Genomic DNA, 27240 nt, shown 5'->3' on the forward strand with positions numbered 1-27240 from the left:
GAACGTATAGGGCCTTTATTTTAAGTTGCACGAATTCATGCTCTCATTCCTTGACGGACTTAACTCCGAGCAGTATGAGAAGTTGTTAGTTTCACAGGAGCGAAAATAGATTTCTTTTTAACGTAAGTTACCCTGAAATATTCTTTTCTGGTGGTACTGAAATTTCATCCTTTTCTATAACAGGTTACAAACCCAAGAAATACGCCCCGTTGAACAAATAAATAAATAAATAAATAAAATAAATACACGCCATATTTCATAAAAATCGGTAAAGAACAAACAATCATGCCACTAGTAAAAATTGCACCTTCTTAGATAAATTTCTAATTGCGTTTTTTAAAAGAGGATACTGACTCCAATGGAACTATCTTTAAATATATCCGTCCATAAGGTCACGAGGAAAATTATCTCGAAGTTAGTATATTTACATTTATTTATATCGCAAATTTATCAGTTTTCTAAGCACCCATGGACGCGTATACTTACAAAATTGTTTCATTAGATTCAGCAATTTTAAAAAAGTCTGAAATCTGTATGTTTTTGAAGTCTGTACCAAGCCAAACAAATTAATGCCTAATAACATTTCTATTGAAGCTATAATTTTATATTAGGCGCTAGTTTGGCTTGATACATAATTAACTTTTTTATTGATAATGGTAATTTGCTTGTGCTGTTTTTATTATAACAAGCCCTTTCTTAGTCGGTTAATATATAGAGTATACCAGTAAACCCGCACGTCCTGCGCAAGCGCAGGACACTATTGTTGTCTGAATGATTGGATATGATACAAAATTTAAAATATTTATGTCTAGCAAAGTAGTTTTAATAACACGTTAATAATATCATTAATTAAGAATTTCTTGATAAATACTCGAATTTAAGACGTCTTCGAATCTAAGACGCACCCCGATTTTGCTGGGTTAAATTAAGGAAAAATAGTAATACGTTCCGTTTTTACTATTACTAAAGCGCTCTTTGATATTGGTCATTTTCGGTTATCTTTATATATCTCTCTCCCCTCCCCATGTTGCAAGGCACGGCATCGGAAGTGTCATTGTTCATCTCAGCGATTCCAAAAACTATAGATTCGACACTAATATCGGTCATTTTCGAACATTTTCAAATGTCTCTCCCCCTTCCTTAAGTTACACGTCCAAGAGATATGATAAAAACCATCTCAGATTCGAACTTCATCTAGGTTGATGAAAATTTGATCGAGATCGGTCAGGTGGTTCAAGAGCTATTAAGTTTTATTTTTTTTTTTTTTTTTTTTTTTGATAATTACCCCTCCTTCCCCTCTCCTAAGTTCCCCTGTCAAAGTGAATAGCTAAAAACACTCCCAGGCCAGAACTGCGTCTACGTCAAAAATTTGATCGAGATCGGTCGGGTGGTTTAAGAGATTAAGAGTCACAAACATAGTCACTTTCGATTTGGATCTGAAGTTTTTTTGTTCACAGACACCGCTATTAATATATAGATATTTAAATATGTTCGTTTAGCTTTTTTAGTTTTTCTTTACTTCAGTAGTTTAAGTAGGTACCTGAACTAGAGATAAGACATTAACTTCCTTTAAAATGGGTCAGACTATAAACATGAGTGAACATTTTTTAAACCGGTCTGTGTGTAATAGAAGTACACGTGAACATAGGCCTTATGATACGGTATTAAGACTTACCTGTAGTGGAGTTTCATGGTCCAGCTCTAAATACTATAATTAGACCCTTATGAAATTTACGTGGGACTATCAGGTAAGCGTTCTCTTTCAAACAAACAAATGAATAATCAAAATCGGTGCATCTATATTGATATCAAAATTACGCGTGATCTTATCCTTTGTGATGTGTGGTGAGATGGGAAATCTTTCACCTGACTGATTTCAACATCAAGCAGTAGCTCCATTGGAAAGCCTCAGAGGAGGTAACACGCCATGAATGTAGTTTTTGAACAATAAACATTTAGGGAAGTTATTGTTAAGGTGCTAAAGATAAATTAATTCGCTTTCCTTATTGATTGCAAATCCAAACAGTGACAATTCTTAAACCTCAAAAGGAACGTATGTACACGTACGATATCACGTTCCATTAAAATCAGATTTTAAAAAAATGAAGTTAATCCAAACATTTTAAAAAGTTGGGATGAATTTACACCTTCAACCTTGTTCTTGACCAATTTTAATCTAATCCAATTCGCCCATGTATGACGTAGGAGTAGGCTTTTACGATAAGAGTCAGCAGAAAAAGGACAGGTTAAACAGAAAAGAAGATAAAAAGGAGTAAAACAAGGTTGCCAGTGTTTGGATTAGTCATGAATCCACGAATAGTGCATTCGCAAAACCATCGACTTTGCCTTATTTGGCTGTTACCACTGCACTGTCTTCTATCAACGCTACGTCTGCTTTCTTGTACTTGCCTCTCCGTGTAGTATACTGACAAGTAAACCTTACGTTTGGGTGAATCGAGTTGCTGACAGAGACACATATGAGAAAGTAGTACTAAATGTGGTCAGTATTTCAGTGAAGTTGTAGGTGCGAAGCTCCAGAGGTTTAGGAGATACAGCTACCAGACCATCATATGGAAGTACAGAATAGTCTTCATACAGTTGGAGGTAAAAGCCCTATAAGACCTCTTGTAACGACAAAAAGGCGAATAACAAATATATGGGTACATATTAGGACTAGGGGGGAAGTCATATAGTAAGGGTATACCTGACGGCGACCATCTTGAAATCCGCCATTTTGAATTAAGGTTAAGTTTTTAAAATAGGAATTGGGTCATGTGATACATGATTTAAGGCGCAAATTTAATCAGAAGAACAATGGTGATGTTAATTTTGATTTACGCGCAATTGGTAAAAAGTTACAGGGAAATTAAATATTGTTGTAGCATACGTATTAGTCCTTTACCCCACCTTGTAAATTTTGTGTTAATGATAATAATTAAATAGAAAGCAGGTGGATAAATATTAGGTCTATGGTAAGAGTTGGCTTGACGGCGGGCATGTTCAAATCCGCCATTTTGAATCAGACAAAAGTTTTAAACAAAACGCATAACAGTGACACCTTATTAATAGCAAATTTTACCATAAATCCAACGGTATAACCATTTTTGCTTTATCATTAACCAGCATTTGTTATCGCATAAACTCTTACCATAGACCTAATATTTATCCACCTGCTTTTTGTAGTTACAAGAGGTCTTACAGAGTTTTTACCTCCAACTGTATGAAGACTATTCTGTACTTCCATATGATGGTCTGGTAGCTGTATCTCCTAAACCTCTGGAGCTTCGCACCTACAACTTCACTGAAATACTGACCATATTTAGTACTACTTTCGCATATGTGTCTCAGTCAGCAACTCGATTCACCCAAACGTAAGGTTTACTTGTGAGAACTCAAGCAATATTCTGTGACATCACAGAGCATCCAGTTGGAAATGACTAATCTAATACCTAATATTTGTTTCTACAGCGATGAACCTGTAGGTTTCTCATTCTTTAGATTGAGTTAAATTGTAAAGATTATGATACAAGCATGAAGAGTAGAAAGGGAAGAGATAGCTCCTAGGAAAGCAAGAGATTTAGGAGGAAAACAGCGTATACAAACTTCAGTTCCCAGCAACTGATTTGTCAATAAACCTAATAGGGAGGGTCCTACCTATAGTAATAATGATTACGTACATTAACCGATTTAAGCCCCTCGGGGTCGAAAACGACCCAGTTACATATTTTGTTATTGCTAAAGCTTATATATTTGCCTTCCGGGTCGTTTTTGACCCAGTATCATAATTAGCTAATGGGAGATTAGCAAAAAGAAATGACACTACATTCACCAAGAATAGGTCGAAAACTAATTATTTTCCAAAATAAACTATTTATTTTCAAAACACACACACACACACACACACAAAGGATAAGGGCATATATGGGTTAATGATTATGGAAATTGCTATTCTTCTTTTTCACAATGACATTACTAGTCCGCATATTTAGTTATTTATTAACATTTGTCTATTACAGACCAATAACGATCAAATAATATAGAGACCATAAGCTATAATAAATATACACAAGTAACAACAAAAATGGCTAATATAAATAAGGAATATATCTGGGGCTCAGAAGTAAAGTAGTATAAGTCATAAAATATTAATTTTACAGGAGAAGCAAAAAAGTATTTGCAAGGCAATATTTTGTTGAATTGAATCGGTTGTTTATTGATGAAAAAATTGATCACTTCCTGCGTTCCAGTTGTCCATATCTCAAAACATTCCTAGTGTTCCTCGTATTAATGTAAGTACAGAAAATTATCATAACTCAATTTCGGCCAAAAAGTAACTTGGCATAATTTACCTCTCAGCCCCAGATATATACATAAAAAATTTCATTGCTACTAAACTATAAACTTACGAGGAAAAAAAATTTTGATTCGACAAATTCAGAAATTTCTCTTTCCAGTTCACATTCCAAGTCAGAGAGCAGATCTACAGCAGCAGAGTCTATTTCTGTATAACTTACCGGGCTGGGGATAATTTATGTATGTTGAATTGTCATAATCCAAGGAAGTATATCCAGATTTTGTGGAGCCCGAAACAAACTCCTTTCCCCAACAATTCACGCTCATGCTCTCCATTAGTTCAAATTATTTTAATTTCTTAAAACGTAATTTTATTTACTTTTAATAAAGCAAAATGTTCGTTAAGTTCACATATGGTATTTCTGAGCAGTTTTTACATACTTCACTCTACGACTCATATGTAAACACGTTAAAAAGTCGATTGGTCGTAAAGGAACCTAATCAACAGTTATTTTTAGCTTGAGTAATAAACTATCATTAATAGTCTGTCAGTAAAGTGGTATTTCGTTCGAGGTCATTACAAGCGACAGATCTTTGGACTATATCCACCCTCACAAAATCACATTCAAGAGTTATAGTCGCTGAATTTCCCATAATAACACCTCACATCCGGTCAAGCTTCCTTGCTCCACAATAGGCAAGGCGATGCGCTTCAATGCACCCTCAGAGTAGGCGGCCACAATCATTGCCGCTTTCATGTAATGGACGCCTACAGTGCAATCACAATTGCAGCCAAACAATCAGGGCTGACGTTATAACGAAACTATCCTTGACGTTGTGTAAGCAGCATTTGCAGTTCAATCCACTTTCTAATAGGTATACACAACATTAGGAATGGTCAATTAAGATTAATAAATATGACAGTGTATATTAAAACATTTTATAATGAATTCCAGTTTACGTCATGGGAAAATTCCGTTTCCAAATTAAACACTGGAGACACTACTGAAGTTACCTTCAAACATTATTATTATTATTATTATTATTATTATTATTATTATTATTATTATTATTATTATTATTATTATTATTATTATTATTATTATTATTACATAAAGTCAAATTTTATGTACAATGTTCGTAAGTGAAAAGCGTTTCTGAGGCTCTGCATATTGGTGAGAAATTTGTGTTACCAAGAAGTTGTCTTCAAGTCAATTTGTAGGCGAAGGGTTTCAATACTTTTCTAAAAATTTCTGGCACAAAAGTGCAAAGATCTTTGTTTTTGTACATTATTTTCACTTCTTTAGTTTTCTTTTAGCCCATTAGATTTGGAACTGAATATATGTTCTAATCTTTAAAACGCACTGAAGTACTAGAATAATGATAGACAATTTGTAATACAATGAGAACCAGAACAAAATAAGATCCACACTTCCGGGCCATTTTCTATTTTCCTTACCCCTTCCCTGAGGTCATAGGAACTTTTGTTCTATTCTAAAATGATCCAGGACCAAGGACTTTATTTTGCAGAATGGACATGTAACCAAAATGTTACAGAGAATATTTTTACAGTTAAAAACTAAGTTTTGATTCAAAAATATTACAATGATCAGCTACACTCTTACCAGCTTTTGAAGAAGGAATATTGTACTCCTTTGTTACTGGCTATTATATAAACTTATTCTTTAGCACAGTTAGGACTTCTTTAAATTTAAGAAAGATCTTTGGAATATTTTCAACGTACATATGATTAGAATATAACTGTTGTATATTTTAAGTACAAAGTTAATCTTTTGTCTAACAAACTTTACACTTTCTGTCTTTTCATTACATAATAAAACTGCTTCAATGGCTTTGCATATATAGAGAGAGGTTTCTCAACCTGGGAGTCGTGACTCCTAGGGGAGTTGCTAGAGGAATACATGGGGATCCCGGAAGAAGGTGAAAAATATATAAACGTAATTAGGGTCTAGTAGCGGGAAGTATATTTCCATAGGTCTCCTTGTTGTCAACTGTTATTTATCTTTTTATATAAGGCTTACACATATACAAGTATAAGCAATAAGCTGGAATGGTCGAAAAGCTTATTATAAACCGAAATACTTAAGGGGCTCGCTGTAAATTACAGGATGTGATAAAAGAGGGTTGTGATGTGAAAAGGATTGAGAAAGCTTGGTATAGAGCAATGGTTTTCAACCTAATTCCTATTACGACCGATTTTTATCACCTCCTCTTGAAAGCGACCCCCTTATAATTTCTGTTTTGTAATAAGTTTGTGTGGGATTTTTAATATACCTATTGCGGAGATCTCGCGATATCAATCTATTTCTATAATAGTAGAGTTCACTTCTTGTATACAGGGTGGCCTAGAAGTAGGTATGCAGTACTGTACTGCATTTTATATCATTTCTTATTGTTATGCATTAGGTAGACTTAGTTTCTTTATTACTTGTTCTTAATGTGTTTTTACTTACATCTTAAGCTCGGAAAAGCCGCAGCAAATAAACTCAAAAACTAGAATGTTATATTTGATCAATGCAGGGGTATATACCTACTTTTGGGCCACCCTGTATAGTGGACAATGCCGTGCCGTGGAAAATCAGTTCCCGGGGCGAGAGTATACACGGTGCCCCCGTCCCGTATATATGAGTGAGGTCGACGGACCAGCAATGTTTGACCGAGAACTCTGTCCGGTCTCGTGCTTAACCGTTTCCACTTATGTTTTCTTTTCAACAACAGATCATTCAAATAATCAAAACCTACTTTACTCTCTTGTTTGTCCTTTTTCTTAAACACTTAAGATAAATAGAACATTTAATAAATAGAACGTTTTTTTTTTTTTAAATAATAGAACGTTTGCTACCTTTAAACGGATATAAACTGATTTCTTCACAGACTCTGAAAATATTCGAGCACTTGAAGGTCACACTACCTGGGCTCAAAGAAATTAACAGTCCCGCCGAATATCGTCAGACCAAAGACAAAAGTAGCCATTCATACAATTTCCCTTTAGACAAATTTTCCCTACTACTGAGAAATTCCACTTCCACAAATTAAGCAACCTTCCCGTACATTGCAATTTTCCTATAATCGTAAAATGAAATGCCTTTGAGGCTAAAGAAAATGAACATAAAATGCAACTTATTTATTTAACGAACTTCCAGATACAGCTCGCGGAACTAATTTGCCCTGAAATTAGAAAGAAAGTACAAATAAGAACAACAATGAAAACAGTGGTGGGAAGTCGACCAGGGCATACATTTAAAGAAACAATCCCGGAATTTGCATGGTCGAACTGAGGAAAAGCCCTCTGGAAAAACCTATCAGGATGACCAGCCATTGAATTCGAATCGGGACATGGAGGTTGAGAAGCATGAACGCTAACTACAGCGTCTGCGTTGGCTTAAAGCAACCCATTAATATTGCTATGGTATTTAGACAATTTTCCAACACATTCTAATTTTGTTATTTCCGTTTAAATCATTTAATTTTCTTAACATTCCTTGTATCTACACATATCAGGCCTTTGTTAGTAGCAAGTTTAAAAAAAAAAAAAAAAAAAAAAAATCGGAAATAACAATTGATCATGAATCATTTTGGTTGATTTGATTTTTAATCTGATGTTTCTTACAAATTTATGACCACATAGTAGAGGTCTGCACGGGCTCGGGGCGAGCCCGCGGGCCGGACTCCGGCCTACAAAGCATATATCACTACGGGTCCGGGTCGGGCTCGGGCCGTAAATTTTTAAATATACAACCATATTTCTCGGTCCTTTTCGGGGATAACTATGTAAATGTACTGTACAACGATATTTATTGGACATTTGGACCGCTCTTTCAGGAAAATTTTAAAGCACAACTGCAAAATTTTTCTAATTACTGTAAATAAAAACAAAATATTGCGTAAATTATGAAGTTTCTGTAATTCGGACTTATTTCGGGCTTATTTGATCATCACACGAGCTCGAGCCTAAATGGTAAAACATATTTCAGACTCGGGTCGGGCCTCACATTATAAATTCACGGGTCGGGCCAGGCCCGGGCTAAAAATTCCTACCCGTGCAGACTTCTACCACACAGAAGCAAAAATGTTAACGTGCGTACTAACTGCACTTGGGAGCAGGAACGCTAAAACATAAAAGAAGCGGCGGGATTAAGATAGGGAATGAGACGGGGCTCGAAGACTTGCGTTATTATACTCGCTAAAAGTGAGTTTATAATCAAGAACACCAAAATGTCTGTAAGACCAAAGAATATTAACACTCTTTAATAGTAATCTCAACGCAAGTAAGTGTATAACCAGACTCCTCTTCATATAGAAATTGTGGAAGAAACTTTAATCACCGAACAAACACAATACATTTCACTGGTCTACACTAACCTTTCGGTAAACAAAAAAGTGAAGGGAATAAGTTTAAAAAAGGCTAAAATTATAAAAACCGTTCCGTGTTTATTTGATTCAAAAGAGTTAATTATAGTATTAGCAAAGCAAGTATGTAAAACAGGGAAATAAAAGTCTGCTTTTAGATTGTAGACAATGACTAGTGCATAATAAAGCTTACACAAAGGTGATTCTTTGCTTTCTTTAATAATTTTCTCTGTTTCTTCTTTCTTTTCTTTTAATGGTTTAAATAATTGTAGGCTATTAGTTAAGCCAAATGTGCTTTTGTTTTCGATTTTAAGAAAAACAACATGGAACACAAGAGGCCACACATTGGCTTAGTATATGTAATTGGTGAAAGCTAAATGTGAGATTAACTTCCTTTCCGTCAGGTTCAAAATGTTACCATTGTCAAGGCGTAGTTAAGCGAAGATTGACTTGTTCATTTTTATTTTGTGTTTGTTCTTCTGCTTCAGCCATAAAACTATAAGTGGATCTCAAAGTGCAAGGTTATAGTTCTCTCGGATGGAAGAGAAATTTCTCTTTAGAGTTCAGTTACTTACAGTGATGCCAATTGAAGGGAAATTTCCCTTGGCGCAGGGAAATTTTGAGTAGATTTTGGAGAAAAGGGAAAAAGGGAAATTGCTTGTAATTTCTCAATATTGCAGGGAAATTTGAACCTCTCTTCAATCATTTATAGATTGAATGCATTTATGTATCTAATTAAAATTCAGTATAAATTCAACATCCTATTTGCTCCAAACGTAATCCGTTACACATATTCACATAAATTCTCACGAGTTATCTTGCTTTGCATTCGTTAATATTTATCAACATTACACATCGATCAACATATTCAGTTAAATTCGAAACATTACAACAATCCTTATTTAAAATCTTTTATCAAAATTAATCTTCCCATTGTTGAATTAAATGCAATGCAATAAGATGAAATATTTCTGAATTAAATTATCACTCCAACTATTATAACAGTTTGGTTTTCCCAATCAGATGATGTATTTCCCAACCAGAAAATTGATTGTGAAGAGGATTAATCGATGTAAGAGAAGAAAATCTGCGCGTCGTGAATGGAAATATGTATATATGGGCGAATACTGGGTCATTAGTGTATGTGTGTTTGTGTAAGTTTACAAATTTTCTGGTGATTGTGCGCACAGAATTATAAATTCTTAAGAATTCCACATCTCTAAACTTTGTATTGTGCTTACGAACATTTCTCGTGTACAGCCAAAGACAGTGGCAACTAGATTTTTCTTTGTAACTGTTCGTATTCGCTTCAATAAATATGGGAGTGCTGTTCTTAAGTAAGTACATACCAAATATATACTTAATATTTTCTTTGTACCTTAGGTTACATTAATATTTAAATCTATCATGATATCTAGGATAAAAATGAAATTTACATAATATTTATTATATATTTTTTATGATTTATTTAGGTTGTCCGTCCTGACCGAGGTATTAATAGGGTTTTTCCTCAGTCACACCAGGCAAATGCACAGATTGCACCTTTAACATAGGTCCTGGCCTACACCTTTCCATATCCTTTCCCCTCCTCTATCGCGACGCCTTAGATACCTAAACAACAAATCAAGTTCAAATTCTGCGTAAGCTCAAAGGAAGGCTGTCAGGTATGTGGTTATAAGATTGGGTTGAGGGGGTGGAAGCGAAAACGATTAAAAATACGTTTACTAAATACAGTACTTGAACGGTTTAGATGAAGGGAAATTTTGTCCGGAAAAGGGAAATTCTGAAGCTTGTGAAGGGAAAACGGCTGTGAAGGAATTGGCATCACTGGTTACTTACGTCTGACTGCGTAGATTTATTCCAACATTTTCAGCTCCGTAGATTTGATTTTATTAAAAGGATAATAAAATAATCCACAGTATCATATACTGATCTACGTATTATCGGTTTATTAACTCATTGCAAGCCCTTCGTACTGAACTAGGGTTAGCGCGTGCGTCTTTCGTGTACGTGATCGCAGGTTCGATTTTCAGTGGGGGGCATCTGAATTTTAATGCATTACGGTGTCAGATTCCACCTTAAACTATATGCGTAGATCAACGTCTCGTATAACCTCAGCACTCAAAAGGAATGCCGAACTTCAACAAACAAACTCGTTGCAAACAATCCGTTTCTCTACTTCTTGTCCGTAGGTTAAGACACGCTGGTGGCTAAATGGCTAATATACAGAGTGGCCCAAAAGTAGGTATACAATACCGTACTGATTATCTCACTGCATTTTATATCTTTTCTTATTGTTATACATCAGGTAGACTTAGTTTCTTCATTATTTGTTCTTAATGTCTTTTTACTTATAAATTAAGCTCGGAACAGCCGATGCCAATAAACCCATAAAGTAGAATATTATACTTGATCAACGCAGGGGTGTATACTTACTTTTGCGCCACCCTGTATTTTCCTTTCATGTAGCAAGCCCAGGTTCGCTTCCTAGTAGAAACTCATAAGAGGCACATCAGTGCTTCATACCTTTTTGATATGTTTCGCGTTCAGCATACAGTCACTTACTCCATGAACATCAAAAGAAGCGGAATAGAAATGCATCAATGAATTGTCACTCCTTGCCTTTTTAGTTTAGACTTATGTGACTGGGTAAAATAAGGTATAATAAACAGAAAGATCGGTCTAAGTAAGTAAACGAATGAAGCACTCCCCTCCGAAAAAAAAAAAAAAAAAGATTATGGCAAATTATGAAACATTCATCGAATACTTATTTGACACGTTTTAATTTTATTTGCATGTTGAATGTTTAAGTGGATAAATCTTTTATTTTATTTAGATTAATCTTTGTAATTAGAATAAATAGTTTACTACGGTTATAGAAAACGAAACTTTCTAAAAGGAATACGTCAAATTGTATTCTAATATTCATAATGTCGATGGGCAAGGAATAAAGGTAAGTGAATTTTAAAAAGTCAGAAAAGATTTAACATTATCAAAATATGCATAGACACAACTATAAAATATTTCAAATTTTGATTTTAAAAAATGCAGTGATTTCAAAAGCTGATTCCTCTTCTTTCAGTTGCGAGGCTTCAAGGTCCATGTTCCTGCCAATTAATTAGTTGTGTACTTGTTAGTGGACTAAATGAAATTTGACGAAGTAAAAGTTTTGTATGTACTTACTTATTAATGCTTTTACTAACTCACTTGTATACAATATTGCTAAAAATAAAATGGCCATCCGGGCACCCGCCTGTCTTTGTACTCTTATCCATAGTCGAAATTAATTGAAACATATGTTAATTTTGTTTGCCCAATTGAAATATTTATTTAGAGCCAAAGTATTAGAATCTCCTGCGGCTGACGAAGCTGTTGATACTTGTTATAAAACTGCGGGGTTGAATTTGGATTTAAACGGCATCGGAAGTGTCACTGTTCATCTCAGAGACCCCAAAAACTATGGATTTGACACTAATATCAATCATTTTCGGGTATATATATATATATTAGATATCTTCCCGTCCCACTCCTCTAAGTTGCACCGTGAAAGTGAAATGATAAAAACAATCCCAGGCCGGAACCTCATCTATGTGGCAAATTTAATCGAGATCGGTTGCGTGGTTCAAGAGTTATTAAGATTTACTTATTTTTATATATTTCCCCTCACCCCCACTACGTTGCACCGTCAAAGTGAAATGATAAAAAACATCCGAGGCCTGAACCTCATCTATGTTGAAAATTTGATCGAGATCGGTCGGGTGGTTCAAGAGGTATGATGTCACAAACATAGTCACTTTCATTTTTATGTACACTCATGTCCAAAATTATTGTCGCATGTCTATAAATATGTTTTTGTAGGAAAATAATTTGATAACGAATTCGCCCCGTATTTCTTATAACATTAGTAGACCCCTATGTGTATAATCGGCAAAGACATGTATGTGGCAAATTTCATGTCAAAAGAGCAGTAAATAAGAACAATAAAGCGAAAATAAAACTTTCTTGTCCATTTTGCAACATTTTGCTTTACTCATTCTAATTTTTGTATTTATAATTCTTTTCCTATGAAATTTGCCACAAATACACATTTCCCAATTATACACATAGTATCAGTATTAAAAGTACCCTGGAAAATCATTATCAAATTATATTCTTACAAGAAGACACTTATAGATATGCGACAATCATTTTGGACATGAGTGTACATAGATAGATAGATAATGCCTAGTTCGAGCAAATGTGTTAGAAATCATTAGCTTCCATTGGAGCAGGAAGAATGTAGACTGCATGTACACCACCATTTGTTAATAGTCCAACATAACTGGCTTCAAGAGCGCCCTGGGAACGGAATTTCAGTTTGTTATATGTCGGATTTTTTTTTTTTTTTTTTTTTAGAAGATGTGGACTATATAGAATATCAGATTACTGAGATTCGAATTAACGAGACTACTGTAACTGAAAACCTTGAAATGTGTATAAGCCTAAACTAATTTGCAGTCTGCTTTCAAAAATATTGCATTGGTGTTTACAGTTTCTTTCAGCTATAAGACGTGGACCTACAGATTAAGATGGAATCCAAACTATTGTAAGAGTTCCAATTTCAAGGCTCTTCCTCCAGGAATCGAACCCAGGATCCCATGCACCTAAGACCCTGGTTAACCACTTGACCGGCGACGAAAGTTTTAAAATTTATATAGTACTCGTACTCCTATATAATTATTCTTTGCAATCCATTAAAATCCATAAATGTCACGAAATAATCACTTCTCCTTTGGTGCGAGCGATTCCGGGTTCGATTTCCAGTGGGGACATTCGGTCTAAAAAATTGTAAGAGCTTTCTCAGGCCTGTCATCTTCAGTGAAATTTTCCTAGGCTTTCCTCATTCATACCAGACAAATTCCGGTACTTCACATAATGGACATCCCAGGCCGCTTTCGTCATTTCTTTTTTCCTCTCCAATTCCCCGGGCAGTGTGATCGCCGAGGAATGCCATATTTCATATGTGACAGGCTAACATCGCTGTAGATGCCGAAAGACCAGAAATCTAATTCCTAATCCTAGCGAAATAATCACGTTCTCTAGCAAAATGTTCCATGTAACTACTATTACAGTTTCTAAGTAATAATTTCTATGTATCTCAAGGACGGAGTAAAACTTTTCTCTGTTAAATAGCGATTGTGATTATATATTGTGTGTTTTCAAGGTGTCCGTCTAGCAATAGCCTAAGTCGTTGCCACCTGTCTTATAGAATAGCATCACACTTGTTATGTGGCCTTGAAAATATAAAAAAGAAAAGAAAAAATGAACAAAGGATAATCGAAATTTATGAAGACATAACAGATTGACTTCCATATCAAAGCACGCTTCTTTTGGTAACAATGGATCAAGAGAATATCAGTGACTCAGCGTCGGAAAGTGGCTTTTTTAAATATGCTATTAAGAGGAATATGTAATTTTTCTATGCATGTGCAAGTTCAATAATAACAAGATTCCTCTTCTCATATTATCATTCCTAAAGTTTTAACTTAAATAGAGGAGGAATGGGAACACATTATGCTTTGTTCAAAAAAGCTTCTCTACTTATCTTTCTTTAGAAGACAATATTGTGTGCACCGTACGCGTATGTAGGAAATTCTAATACTTTGGCTTTAGATGAAGGATCTCAATTGGACAAAGAAACTCTAGATTTGTATGATTTAATTCCAACTTAAAGTAAGAATGCAGAACTTTTCAAGGATAGGTGAGTGGCCAGGATTGTTTAAAACAATATTGTTTGTTTCATGTAGACTTATCATGTTCGTAACTAAGGCCTGTGACAAACATCTTGGCATTTCAGCTAAACGAATAAAATGCAAGCTCTGGCGTGACGTTGCCAAGTGGCAAAGGGGTGTGGCTATGGGTAAGCAGACAAACTACAGGGGATACACGTGGATGTGGTGACATGGGATAGACGTGGATGTGTTCAAAATAAACGTGGCAATACCGCTGGCCTCTCATTTGCTAGCAGCATTTAAAGGGAACTTGGAGCGCCGCCTTCAAATGCCAAGATGTTTGTCACGCCGTGTAACTCTATGGCCTATGGAACCCGGAGGTTCAATGCCGCGTTTTCAAAAGCTCTCCATTGACTTCTGTCCTTAGCCAACTGGATCCAGTTTCTTCTTTGTATTCCTATTTCTGCGAGATCTATCTTAATATTGCCCTCTCATCTGCGCCTAGGTCTTTCTAATGACCGCTTTCGGATTGGATTTCCAGTCAAAACTTTGAAAATGTTACTACTTTCTGTCATTCTCCTACATGACCTGCCCACCTGAGCCTCCTACACTTGATGACTCTTAACGATGTTTGGTAAACGGTATAAATTATGCAGTTCCTCGTTATGAAGTTTCTGCCATTCTCCATTCCTGTTCCTCTTGGGTCAGAATATGCGTCTCAGGACTTTTTTCTCCAATACTTTCAGTTTACGCTCTTTCCTCAGAGTAAGTGGTCATGTTTCGCAACCATACAGAACAACAGGCATGATTATCGTTTTATATATATTTTAAGCTTCAAATTGATCGAGAGAAATTGAGGCTTGTTCTTAAGATCATGTTCTTAAGATCTAAATATATGGTTCTTTTATTTCCTTATTCACTCTCAAGTTTAAATATATCTCGCTGTTTCTCTGACCTCGTTTATAATTAAGATGGTTCAAAGTAAGTCGAGTTCTTAATGGTATTGAATATGAACGCCACCTTTATTTTATTGCCATTGATTTGTATGGAAATTATAGTTTGTTTTCTTCGAAATTAACTGCACAAGGTAACTTCGAAGGTAAAGTGACTGAGATGTCGAAAAAGGCACAAGAAAGAATATGATAGTGGTCTGGTCAAGTTACGAGAAGAAATTATGATTGTGACGGCAAGAGAGTTGAATTGATGAGTTGTTTTTGTATTCAACGTCACGTTCAGCATCGAGGGTATATCAAACATGGACCTATTGATTAACGTGGAATCCGAACCACATGCGCTCCCGCCGGGAATCGAACCAGGGTCTCCCACGCCATATGTCGGTAAGAGTGTGGGGAAGATGGAAGTAGAAAGGAAAAGAAGAAGAGGAAAATCAAAATAAGGATGGATAGATTGTTTAACTAGAGACTTATAAAAAAAAATAGGTTAATAGAGTGATGTTTGGGATCGAGCAAGAAGGTCGCAAATCATCAAAAATGTCCAGCTCGCGTAAGCGGGAAAAGACAGAGTAAAAGATGATTTAGAATGACAAAAGAACTAAATATAAGCCAGGGTACAAGATTAAAATACACACACATTGAAACTACGAAATTAGTATATAAGTGAAAAATAATTTTTAAGAAGTGAAAGATAGTAATTAAAATGTAAACTGAATGAAAAATAAATAATACAATAACAAAGCTAAAATCTATAAAAAAAAAAATAAAAGAAATGAATAACACGGTCTAACAAATGAACAACGCACTAAACTATTAATGATGGCCTCATGAGGACTTTAGAAAGAAAAAAAAAGAAAGAAAGCGGACAGAGTGCTTAAATTAAGTTCAATGCTATCTTGGTCGAAATATTGTAATTTCGCCTAAATTGTTATGCAACCATCGGTTCACTTTTGTTATGCGGAATGCTTGCTTTCGGTTATTGGACATTTAAATTTATTATCGTCTTGTCTGTAAAGTATCTGTACGCTCACGATACCTCATATGGCGTCAGGCAGGCCCGAAATCAGCGCAGAGGTTTGGGCGAGCATGAATAAGTAAGGGGGGGCAAGACATTAAAAATTCTTTTACAAATATCTAAATTATTGTTTTTTTTTTTTTTTTGTATTAATAGTAGCATTTTATATTGAGATCTAGAGGAGACACGGAAAGTTTACGTGGCCAGGCCTCCCTATAGTGCGTCCAGTAAGAGAACTTCTCTGACAACTCGCAGTGACATTGCCACTACTCGCGTGTCAAGCTTTTTTCGGTGCAACTGTAGTGGCAATTTAATTAATGGTATAAGACAGAGTGATCGTGGTTGGTAACACTGGTATCAAAGTAGGGGCTGCAATGTCCCACAGCATTTGGTAAGAAACGTCAGAGACCATCTCTTGTTGGCCGTGCTATAGCCCCCTCTAGTTGCGGGCCTGGCGACAGGTAAGAGACAGTACAGCTAGCGACAACTATTAGCCTAACTGTGAACTATTAGTGATGTGACTGACGGACTAAGACATCTTGCCTTCATAATAGGGATAGGAATTCTATAAATGCTTTGATAATCAAATACTATTTCAACTCATGAGAATTGTTTCACCAAAACGCAATGTAATGAAATAACAAAAATTCACCAGACTGAGGTCTGTCTCTGCACTCAGCCGTTTTGGGTCATAATGTAACAAACGAAGTTACACTGGATTTTATTTATGTAGATAGAAAGAAGCTACAAATATACCATGTACTTATTATTATGTCCCATATGGATTTCACTAAGGATAAAGATATGGATATAATTTAAATATAATTTAAACCACGAAGAAGTGCTGGTCGAATGAATTCGAAATTTAAGTAGAATAAATTATAAATTTTGTGCGAAAATGCATTCGTCCAATGTACATTTGCGAGATTTTAATTATGGAAATTAAGTGTACACAAATTGAATAGTAAAAACTTATCAAATTCTAACTTACATATACTCGATATTACTATTATTTTAATATGAAGCACTGTCATATTTGTCAGTGTTAGGTTGATTAATTAATATGAATTTAGCGTTCCTTTCCAGCTTGAGGTTTATAATATAAGAGGGTACTTACTTCAAAGTACAATACGAAATAGTACTCGAGGTGTAATCCAAGGTAAGTACCTTCACCAGAAATTGGCACTACACACAAATTTGTCTTGCATTATTCCTATTGTAATTTATTTATTCATTTACATAGAAGATAGTTATGATTTTTCAGTTTCATTATGTATAATAAGAGACAAAACTAAATATTCAATTTGTTAAGGAAATCTTACTGAATGATTTTATGTTACAAATCAAAGGTTAATAATAGAATAGTAAACATTTAATATTTTTCTTTTCATCTACGACATTTTACACTTGCAGTCCTTATAATCATCATTCCTAAACGAATTCGAAAGGAAAGGAGTGACCAAAGAGTTATTCAAAAATGTTCTCAGTTTCCAGACTAAGTTAAAAGCGAATAAACTTAACCTCCTACAAAATGTATACAGATTAACTTCTAGTTAACAGACTATTCACCCAAACTATTCGACTGTTTCTTACGCTACGATAAATCTTATTTTGATTTTTGTGTAAAATCCTTTTCTGCTTCACACTAGATTTTGTTTATAGTCAGATATAATTGAGTTGGCAGCGAATAATTTAAAGTTACAGCTCTTGCAATGTATAAACGTACTTTTCGCACAAGTCACATATATTATTTTACGCCGGTATAACTTATGTAGAACAGATTGAATCCGTGAAATGATGGGGCTGGAATGATCGATAATAATCATAACAAGGCAGTAATAGAATTACAATCACAATTACGTAAATAATAAATTTTGATAAAGAAAAAAGTGACAGGGCGAGTTTAGAACTGCCGCTTATCAGCTTCTTGCGCCACCGTTACACCACAAATCTTTCATGTAAAGCTGGCATATTAAACTGCTAGTCAAGGAAGCTGTATGCTTCCTTGATATACATCGAAACCTAACTAATATTCCTGCACGTGTCGACACAATTCAAGATTTTTCTTTTTTTTTAAAGAGGGCCCAGTGGCTTAGTGGTAGATCGTTTACCTCTAGTGCATTGGGTATTTGGTTCGATCGCAGCTCACGCCAAGTGAGCTTTGTGGTAGACAAACACCGTGTGCGTTTGTTTTGTCGGGGTTCTGCCGTTTCCTCCCACTTTCTTCATTCCACCATGTCATTCATTTCTCATCCTCACCGACTCCTTTAGCCTAGCCGGCATAACCGTGGGACGTATACTTAAAGATTTCATTTCATTTTCAAGGAATTTAAAAATATCGCCTCCATATTTTCTCCTTCCATACTAGTTCTCTGTTTTTCCTTCCAAAAAATTCATTAAAACATTAGCTTCAACTTGAGGTATTTTCCTCATTGAGAAAGATATATGTAACTTGTTTCTGAGTTAAAGAGGAAATACTCTGAGTGACTCAGCTAAGAACTCAACTAACGCTTCTTCATACCAGCTTTAGTATCTCGCCTACTCTTGCATGAAAGATTTTTAACCAGCTAACTCTCAAAGGGAGACCCAGGCTCGAATCCCACCAGCAACCAACTTTTAAAAAGACTTCAATTTCAATTTTAATCCATACTCAGTGTGATAAGCAAGATTTTCTCTTGTGGAGAAGGAAAGAGATCTTCGAACGACAAGAATGAAGGGGAATTGAATTTGGTCCGTGAATGGAGACAAAGATTTACAAACTTATTTCTTTTAATTGTTTCAGATTTAATGTCTTCAGCTTATTTCAGCGATTTTTTTCTAACTCATGTATGATCAGTGTTTTTCTTTGTTCTCATGTGCACTATGCAGTGTGCTATGAAATAAAAACACTATACACACAACGAGTTGTAATGCATATTGATATATGGTGCTCATTCACAGAGAAAAATCCGTTCTCCGAACAGCGGTATATTGTACAAATATACGGTATCCTCTTGCTCACTATAGAAATAAGTACGGAGCATAAGTTATCCGTATGCTACATAGGCACTGCCCTTAGATGTTACATCATGCCATTTCAGGATGTCTGACATCTAACAGTTTTCCGTATATCACATGCATATACTTATGTTTCCTTCGTCAGCTATATGTTATATACGTCCACTTGTATGTGAGATCCTGACCGCCTACATTGTTTCATACGGAAAGTACGTATAGATGGAACACTTATACAGAAAGTATTATAAAACATGCGTTTTCAGTTATACGTCTGTTGTACGTTAAGTCCAAAAACTACAGGAATTACGCATGTAACCTATCTTTTTAAGTATGCCACCTACATTTTTTTTCTCAGTGTTGGAGAACATGCTCAAAGCAATAGATATTCATCATAGAATGGAGAAGTACATCATTCCTCTACGGCAAAATCCAATCACTATTAACTTTTCCTTGTATCTTTGGTTATATCCAATCAGGATTTGTTTGATAGCTCAAAAGATATCCCCATTAATTAGTAATATTTAGGCAGTCAGAGCTTCATATACTTATGTGGATGAGTGTACAAGACATACTTAATAATTACACTTACAAAAGCTGCGAAGTCCCACGCAACACACATATTTCAATATTTTTCTAATGATACGTCATATTCAAAGATTTGCTCATCGCAATGACAGTTCTTCTTCCAAGAGTTTATTTTGTACTGAGACAAAGCAGATTAATCCAGCATGTGTATAATTTTTCTTTCAAATTCTACGTTCTTCTAAGTTGAACAATGTATTATGATTTTTAGTTGTTGAAAGATTGAAATACTGTATTGTATTGAATTTAATTTCCTCATTCAACCTTCGATAAAATACTCTCGGAATTTCTCAGTTAGTTTGGTAGTTAATCTTGCGCTGCACTACATCGAATTCTGCATTGCAAAAGTTGATTCATTTAGACTGAGCCGAATTTGAATATGTCACTTACATAAGTTTCCACCACCGATTGTATTCGATCCGCAGGCCACTTCTACTGACTATTGTCCGACATCGGAGTTTCCATTGCAGGAGACTGCATTGCATTCCACTTCCCTTTACAGGCTGTCTACAGGTCTGAGACGATGCGGACTCGACGATGAATCAGACGCCTCTTCAGGAGTCCGAAAGCACAATAGTACATCGGGCTAGAATCTGGACACTTGATAGGGATGTCAGAAAAGGGAAGTGTTAAAATTCCAGTTTTCTGGTCGACACTGCGACAGAATTACAGCGATGTTTTCGGTGTGTGGTTGGATGCCTTGTCTTGATGCAGTTCAACCTGGTTCACGTCCTTACCGTACAATGTTGGAATTTCATGCCGGTGTATTTCAGTCAGGACATGAGTCTACGCAGTATTGATTTTGATTTTAGATCCACCTTTCGGAGACGCAATTTGCTCCTGTACGAGAAACCGGGCCACAATCATGACCCTTTTGGGAAACTCTCTGCGCACTGGCGGAAGAATGCGCAGTCAACAGGTCTGTATAAAATGACATGCACTTTACCACAGTCTCTATGGCATTTTCACGCCTCATCAAAGATAACAACAAACTTCCACCGATTACCAGCGAGATAACATACATATAGGCAGTTTCCTGCAGTTCCTTTATCGGTCAGCCATAAGACGCGGTTTCAGGGCGTGCATACTGATCCTGTAAACAATCATGAGGCGTAAATCCTTATGAATGGCGCGGTTGATTGTCGCCTGCGATGTGCGACATTTGCTAGCACATTGTGTCCGTGTGGATTTTCGGAGGTCGCCACACGCCGAATCACACGTAATAGCGGCAGGGTTACGACAGGCCCGTTTCTAGCTTCTCCTGTCAGTGTGGTGGACTTAGAACTCTGTACTGCATATTTCCGTATAATACGATTCACAGCGGCATGGCACACATGAAAACGCATTTGACACATTTCTACGACGCACAACACCGTGAACTTAGCGTCGAAAAGTACCACAATCAACGCCTCCCAGAATATGTTCAGCTTTAGCGCCATCAGACTACGCTCGACGAGACTCCTCTACTGCGTAATTTACGATATACTGTTGCTTGCCTCAAAGGAACCTTTCGGCGATGGGTTGTGCATGCGCATTACAATTGCATATTGATTTCTGCTTAGAATCAACCTCTGTAGTTGATTGTGCGACTAGAAGTAACGAACATTCCGTTTTAACCAACTTTGATTCGACATTTTGGCAATTTTAGCATTATCCGACAACTTTTCTGCTGGTCATAGCGCCGAAAGAAAGCATTTCTATACTTAGATTGGTCTATCTTTGTCAGTATTGTTTAGAAACATCCTTTATATATGTGTGAAGGGTTTCTAGAGCAGAGTGGAGTAAATCACACTTGGGTCATTTTAGAGTTACGTTAATTTTCAGTATACTATAAGGCAGGCCCTAATTTACATTTAAATTGTGCCGCTCCCCTGTCCCCATTTTGACGTACATGTCATATTATCAAACAGCCATTTTTTTAACATTGCCCAATTCAGATTTCTACAAAAGTTGATTTACTCCAGTCTGCATACTAGCATTTAAACAACTCTACAGACACACGAAGAACGAACTTTGTTTTCTTCGACAGGTGTTTATTGCATGTAATACATGAGCTCCAATCAGTATTTCTCATTTTCAAAAGTTTACTACTGGACCCCAACTCCAGCCAGTTGACAACACTGGATAGACTCCCGAATTTCTATTCCTTCATCGGGTATCGAAGACATACAGACGACTTCTAGAAGATCTTCAACGTTCTTAACCAATAAGATATAAGGTTGAACAGGTTTAGGACCAAATGTGACTTCTGCTTTCCTATGTGTCATATCAAATTGTCGTCGTCAACTGAACATGTATTAAATCATTATTGCAACTTTATTTCGGCTTACTCATTCGTACATATGAACCAGAACCTTGAGTTATTCTTGAGTTTATATTCCGAATGCCATGTAACATAACCACTTTGTTATCCTGTCTACACAATAACCATTAAGCTTCATCAGTCAAACCGTTGTCACGTAAGAAAACGAACTGGAACGTTTACAACGAGATGACTGTACAATACAGTATATGTGGCGCGTTCAATGTGCAAGGAAATTAAGCCCCCCCCCCTTTTTTTTGTCATTTTAGACATATTTTTATCTTCAAGAGCTCTATCTGAAGCTCCTTTCAGAGCTTAAATGATTCATGTATAGATGTTGTAAATAACTTTTATAGTGTAAAAAAACTATGAAATTTTCTAATGTAACGTGTTAACTTCTCTACGTATAGTCATGTCCAAAATTATTGTCGCATATCTATAACTGTCTTCATGTAAGAATATAATTTGATAATGATTTTGTAGGGTACTTTTAATATTGATACTATGTGTATAATCGGGAAATGTATATTTGTGGCAAATTTCATAAATACGAAAATTAGAATGAGTAAAACAAAATGCTAAATGGACAAGGAAGTTTGATTTTCGTTTTATTGTTCTTATTTACTACTCTTTTGACATGAAATTTGCCACATACATGTCTTTTCCGATTATACACATACTAACATTATAAGAAATACCGAGCGAACTCGTTATCAAATTATATTCTTACAACAACATGTTTATAGACATGCGACAATAATTTTGGACATGACTGTACTTAAACGTACCGTGCAAATTTCTTATGACTTTGGTAGTTGGGTGTTATTTGCTTGTACTTTGAACGGCCTGTCTTCCATATAACCCTTCAGAAACAAGTCGAGATTTCTATATGCGGTGAAGGAGGGGGTATGTTTGTGTAAAGACGGAGGCCAAGAGATTCTAGCCAAAAAAAAAAAAAAAAAAAAAAAAATCATGATAGGCACGGACAACCCTACTAATGTGTTCTAACCTTTCATCTTTTTGTAGCCCCGCGTAGCGTAGTCGCTAAGGCTCTCGCTTCTGGCGCTAGTGGTTCTGGTTCGATTCCCGATGGGGACACTCGGTCGAAGGATTTATAAACCTTTCTAGGCCAGTCATCCTGAATAAGGATTTCCCTGGGCTTTCTTCATTCACAGTAGGGAAATGCCGTGATGGTACCAATCATAAAATGGTGCCAGGCCACTTCCTTTCTTCCCCACTTCCCCGGGCAGTGTGATCTCCGAGGGACATTTTCTCTTATATTTGACGGACTAAAATGGCCATAGATGTCGAAAGCCCAAGAATATATAATTAATAATTTCTAGTTTTTATCCTTTTGAAAAATCACTCGCAGTTAAGAGTGTTTCAACGAAGGGACTATAGACATCTGTTGCATGTGTGTAATTTCTTCTGAAGACCTTTTGTCGATTGAGTCTCGTAGTACAACAGAAAGATTGTGTTTTCTATCTTTTATTTTGTTTTGTTTTTAGTCTGTTACCCATGCTACGCCAATGAGGCATGAAATGAAGAAACTTTGTGAGTTTTGCTACGAATTCCCCCCAATCCTGAAACCACTACTTTCAAATTGCCGCAAACTTGAACATTCTGAGCTGTGATCGTTTGTTACCAGGGAAAGTTTTAAAGGCGTTCTGTTCTTTTAAATATTGCTCAAATTGATTTCCTTAGAAAAAGGAAATTACAGTGACCATGAATCGGAAGATGCTTCATTTACTTTTGTTTTTGGCGAGACCTTGAGTCCATTGTTACAACTTTTCCTTCCTGTAAAGTGAAAGAGGCTAATGAAAAGGGTTATTTAAGTATCATACGTCGACTGTTACGCAAAACACCCTACACTAATTACAGGAGCTGTTCAAAGAGAACCAAACGCATAATCATACTTAACGTAATACATTGCGTAATGTTTCACACAGACAATATTTAGTTGTTTCAGCCTAAGGCGTAATGAAGGACATCGACTGATAATGAAGGAAGGGTCATTATTATCTTCCTTCAAGTTCTACAAGGTGTTACGTGCGTGCTCAGTAAACTTTGTAGGTATTCATATATAACAAGATCAAATATTGCCTTGTAAGGGTATCGAGACAAAACAAGACGATACTGGATACAAATCGGCCTCGTCTCGGTTGATAAGTAGCGGTTTCGATCTCGGGCTCGTCTCGAGTCGAAAATAGTCATCTCGATCAATAGAGTTTGTCTCGATCTCGAGGTCCAAGTCTCGATGTCATCCTGATAATATTGAAATAAATTGTGTGAAGTTAAAAATGTGTAAGCACTAGTATCTTATAGCCTGTCATTTGTTGGTTTTATTTTTTCACTTCATTCTTGACTGGGCAATTACTGTAAACTACGTATCTTTTCACAGATAAGTAGCTAACGCTCGTGCTTTTTGTGTATGTGTTCACGGGTTCAACCCTCAGTGGTGTATTAGCCTTGGATAAAACTTGAATATTGATGTAGATCCCACTTTGATCGGAAGTTATTAGATGATTTCATATTTTGTTAAGATCAAAAATGTTTTGAAAAAGAACATCTGTGCTTGTTGTCTAATATGGATTTCCTTGAAGCATATGGAAAACAATCGGCTCTGTAATGCATCATCTGCATATTAATATTAAAGTTTTTCTTCTTTATTCCTTGTATGAAAAATTATTTTAAATACTGGACTAAATATGCATTAATATATAACTGTTTGTCAGAAGTAACACGTTAAGCAGAGAGCATTTTAGCACACATTATTTAACTAGTTTATACAACCCGTTAAAATATATTTTTTTTTTCGCGAAACTATATGCACCTCCTTGATCAAAAATTAGAGCCACGATGGCTTAGTCTGTAAAGCGTCTACCTTTTATCAGGACATCCCAGTTTTGACGCTCGATGGATCAGGGATTTTTTCCCCGTTTTATCCTACCTCAAGTAAAAAATAGCAGTCTACTCAATCTCTGTGAAATGAATACCTGGGAGCCAGAGATGGTTAGCGAAAGGCGGCCGAAGTATGGTACTGACCACATCACCTCTTGTGAATACCGAGGCCATGAAGATATAAATTCGTGCTGCCCTTGAGACTGACCCAAATGGAGCGCGTATCCGTACTGCTACTTTCACAGAAGTAAAATTCTTCATCGTATATTTGTTCTGAACTACAACTACTGAATTAAAGATCGACATTAAACACATGACGAGTAAACATCAGGAATAATTTTCTTATTTCGTGGATGTAGTGAAGTCTGTTTAACAACGAACTAATGGTAATATTTAAATTGTCAGAAATGAAGCTCCATTTTGAAATTCTACAACCATAGAAATAAATTTAAAGTATAGGGAAAGTTTGCATCCAACTTGAAAATATTATGAAACAGGGTTGCTAGCAGTGGTGAATTCAGGCATATTCAAGGGGGAAGGGGGCTGAGCCCCCTCTAGAATATATGTGCCTCCCTAGAATATCGAAACACATGCATTGAAATATCTGCTTTTTCTGTTTAATTTTTTTCGGAAATAAAAGTCTTAAGAGCAAAGATTTTTGTGCTTTCAAAGAAAATTAGTTTCTTCTTTTGCCCAACCTAATTGTTTTAATCAACAAACGGCGTTCTCGTATAAAGTTGAAGTTAAATAAAACTTGGAAATTAGATACAAACGCACACAAACGCTCTACAACGATAGTTAGGGGAAATGACAATATGTTGGTTATTGCATCCCACCAGACAATAACAAGTCCCGATTTTTGTTGTGACAGATCCGTGCTGCTCTATTGCAATCTAGAAGAGCCCCCCTTAAACTTTTATTGCCCCCTCTTGTACAAAAGTCTGAATTCAACATTGGTTGCTAGAAACAGAGATTTTAGATATTTTTGCATATAGCGTTTTAAATTTGTATTAAAAATGTAGAGAAACTAAAAGAAAAACAAGACTAAGAGCCTGAAGCTATCTTGGCTATTTGTCTGAGACTATGGGGCAAGTAGTCATGTGTGATGATGATTTCCAGAATCCATAATTTCACTACAAATATTGGAATCGTATCGCAAACTACAGACCGTGAAGAGATCAACAAAGAGATAGAAAGAGAATATTTGTGGCACTTTTGTGGCTTAGTAAAAACATTTTTAAAAAATAATTAATGACTGTTACACATTTTTAATGTAAAGTCCTACCTTGAAATTTCTGTTTCTACTCTCCTCCAATCTGAAGATCTTACTTAGTTTCAAAAGAAAGTTGGTATCATTACTCATACGAACAGCTGTAATAAAACATATGACACGTTCACTGCACAAGGAAATCAAGCCCACTTTTTGGTCATTTCGAACATATTTCATCTTTGAGATCTCTTTCTTAAGCTCCTTTTAGAGTTTAAAAGATTAATGTATAGAATAACTCTTATAATGTGAGAAACAGTGTTAACTTTCCCATGTACTTTAAGGTACAGTTCAAGCTATACGTTTTTTTAAAAAAAATAACTTTTGGTAAAAAAAAAAAAAGAAAAAAGAGAAAAGAACTTGATTCCCTTGTGCTCTGAACACCTCATATCCTTCCGTGGATAATTCCTTACCTGTATGGAAAAACAATGTTGAGTGGTTGAAGCCTTATATGTTTCCCATTTTACAAGTTTTGTGTTTTAGACTGAAATTAGATTTAAAGTACTCGCTGAGCAAAACAGTACATAGACAAATACCCACCATTAAAGTCACCGTTGCCCGTTAAGATGTTAACGAATTTACTGCCTTAAAAAATTTACCGAGACAATTTCTGTAACTCTATTGCAAAAGCAGAATTCAAGAGCTTAAGAGTTATAGTGAGGAGTAACGGACGTATGGACGTACTACATTACAATATTATTTTATAAAATAAGACACACCAGCGTGATCAAAATAAATAAAACAAAAGCTACGCAATCTATTTTGGGTCCGATAGTAGAAGAACAATATAAAGGTGTTGACATTTGTAGAGAAGAAAAGAAAGTGAGGTTATCAAAGGTACCAGAAAG

This window comes from Thermobia domestica, unplaced genomic scaffold (assembly GCF_964235325.1).
Source record: "Thermobia domestica unplaced genomic scaffold, izTheDome1.hap1.1 HAP1_SCAFFOLD_228, whole genome shotgun sequence".
Taxonomy (NCBI): domain Eukaryota; kingdom Metazoa; phylum Arthropoda; class Insecta; order Zygentoma; family Lepismatidae; genus Thermobia; species Thermobia domestica.